At 38.7% G+C, this 2,570-nt stretch overlaps 1 non-coding gene across 1 annotated transcript; it reads right to left on the minus strand.

Annotated features, from left to right (window-relative positions):
* Positions 1-1,652: 1,652 nt before the first annotated feature.
* LOC133033834 (small nucleolar RNA R71) lies at positions 1,653-1,759 on the minus strand. Its single transcript, XR_009685895.1, has one exon. It is a non-coding gene; the product is annotated as a small nucleolar RNA R71 (small nucleolar RNA).
* Positions 1,760-2,570: the final 811 nt, after the last annotated feature.

The raw sequence follows: 2,570 nt of genomic DNA on the forward strand, positions 1-2,570 counted from the left end.
AGCAGAAAAAAAGTTCTAAGTACAGAGGAAAAAGAAAGAGTACAAGGATAGAAGAAGAAGGAGAAGAAGGCAACATTCAAAGAAAGGATTTGAGCTCATCACTCATTTCCCTTGCTCTCTACTTCGTTTGTATCATTTCCTTCTCTTCAAGTTCTCTTTAACTCCATGAACAATATGTTTTCTAGTTTTGAGTTTTTAATTTCAGCTATGCACTAAACTTTTTTGAGATTTGGGTGGTTATGAACCCTTGTATGGACTAGTGTTTTTATTTTGCAATGATGAAGTAATCTTGTCTTGGTTCAATTAGTTGTGATAAAATGTTGAATGAATGTTAATTTTTGGCCATTTTTAACATTTACCAAGCTAGGTCTTACTTGGAAAAGCAAGACCTAGTTGAACTCCTCTAATTGATGCATGATTTTTACCTTTCCTTTTAGGTATTAATTAGTAGTGAAATAGGAATATTTTGCTACCATGTATAACTAAGGATTTGATGCTTTATTAGGCTATTTGTGATCTAAACTGATGTAGGGATGCATTGTGAGATTGTGAATGGTTTATTGCAAGTTTTGGAAAAAGCTTGCTGGTTTTTTTGAAATCTGTTAACTTTGCCAGGATTGCTGAGTCATTGCTGGGTCATTGCTGTATCAACTGGGACATACAAGTGGAAATTAATCACCCAAGTCTAATTTCCAAATCTGAAATTACCACCATTTTAATCACTTTTAGTTTCTTATTTTTAGTTTATTTAGCTTAAAAAAATTAGTTCTCAAGTTTAGAATCAAGGCTACAAATTTTTATCATGAATTAATGTGTTACTTTATTTTATTTTTATTTGAAATTCTTGGAATTACTTTTAGTTGATTTAACATTATTTAGTAAAAAGTCCCTGTGGAGACGAACTTTGATTACTTATCATTGTATTACTTGTTTGTGATTGTGTACACTTGCGCAATTATAAAGCAATATAATTTTCACAACAAGTTTTTGGCGCCGTTGCCGGGGACTTTAAGTTCTAAATTTTGTTTTATCAACTAATTGACATTCTAAGAATTTTTGTGCTTTTAATCTTGCTGGTTTGTCTTTGAAATCTCAGGTATCTATAGTGTATGAACCAACAAGAGGACTTTGAACTTGCTCCTATTGATCCCGAGATTGAACGCACATTCCGAAGAAGAAGAAGGGTTCAAAAGGCTAAGGGCCGAGACATCATGGCTGAAAATTTTGATGATGATGGGGTTGCTCCACAAATTGCTAATCCCGTCGTATTGGCAGATGATCGAGCAAGGGCTATAAGGGAGTATGCAGCCCCCATGTTTAATGAGCTCAATCCAGGCATTGTGAGGCCTGAAATACAAGCACCGCACTTTGAGCTCAAGCCAGTGATGTTTCAAATGCTCCAAACCGTAGGGCAATTCAGCGGGTTGCCAACTGAAGATCCTCACCTCCATCTCCGTTCATTCTTGGAGGTGAGTGATTCTTTCAAGATCCAAGGAGTAAGTGAAGAGGTGTTAAGGTTGAAGCTATTCCCATTCTCACTACGAGACCGAGCTAGATCATGGCTCAACACTTTGCCGCCTGATTCTGTGACCAATTGGAATGACCTTGCTGAGAAGTTTCTGAGGAAATACTTTCCTCCTACTAGAAATGCAAAATTCAGAAGTGAGATCATGTCTTTTCAGCAACTTGAAGATGAGTCCACAAGTGATGCGTGGGAGAGGTTTAAGGAACTTTTGCGAAAGTGTCCACATCATGGCATTCCACATTGTATTCAGATGGAGACTTTTTATAATGGCTTGAATGCAGCTTCTCGAATGGTGTTAGATGCATCGGCCAATGGTGCTATTTTGTCGAAGTCTTACAATGAAGCATTTGAGATTTTGGAGACCATTGCAAGTAACAACTATCAATGGTCCAACACTAGAGCTCCAACAAGTAGAAAAGTGGCGGGGGTCCTTGAGGTAGATGCAATAACAGCTTTGACAGCTCAAATGGCTTCCATGACGAATGTTTTGAAGAATTTGAGTATTGGGAACGCTAAAAATATTCAACCAGCTGCTGCCATTCAAAGTGATGATGTCTCATGTGTGTTTTGTGGAGAAGGGCATGTGTTTGAGAAGTGTCCATCTAATCCGGAGTCCGTTTGTTACATGGGAAATCAGAATTTTAACAGAAACAATGGGGCATTCTCAAACTCTTACAATCAATCTTGGAAGAATCATCCTAATTTGTCTTGGGGAGGTCAAGGAGCAAGCTCAAGTACCGCACCAGCCCAAGGAAGACAAGCATATCCACCGGGTTTTTCACAACAACCCCGACATTCACAACATGCTCAAAATGCCCAACCAAGCTCTTTGGAGAGTCTAATGCGGGATTATATGGCCAAAAATGATGCGGTGATACAAAGTCAAGCTGCCTCTCTTCGAAACTTAGAGTTGCAACTTGGACATTTGGCCAATGAATTAAAAGCTAGGCCGCAAGGTTCTTTGCCTAGTGACACGGAGAATCCAAGGAGGGATGGGAAGGAGCAATGCAAATCCATTCACTTGAGGAGTGGCAAGCATCTGAAA

Source organism: Cannabis sativa, chromosome 1, assembly GCF_029168945.1.
Source record: "Cannabis sativa cultivar Pink pepper isolate KNU-18-1 chromosome 1, ASM2916894v1, whole genome shotgun sequence".
NCBI classification, from domain to species: Eukaryota; Viridiplantae; Streptophyta; class Magnoliopsida; order Rosales; family Cannabaceae; genus Cannabis; species Cannabis sativa.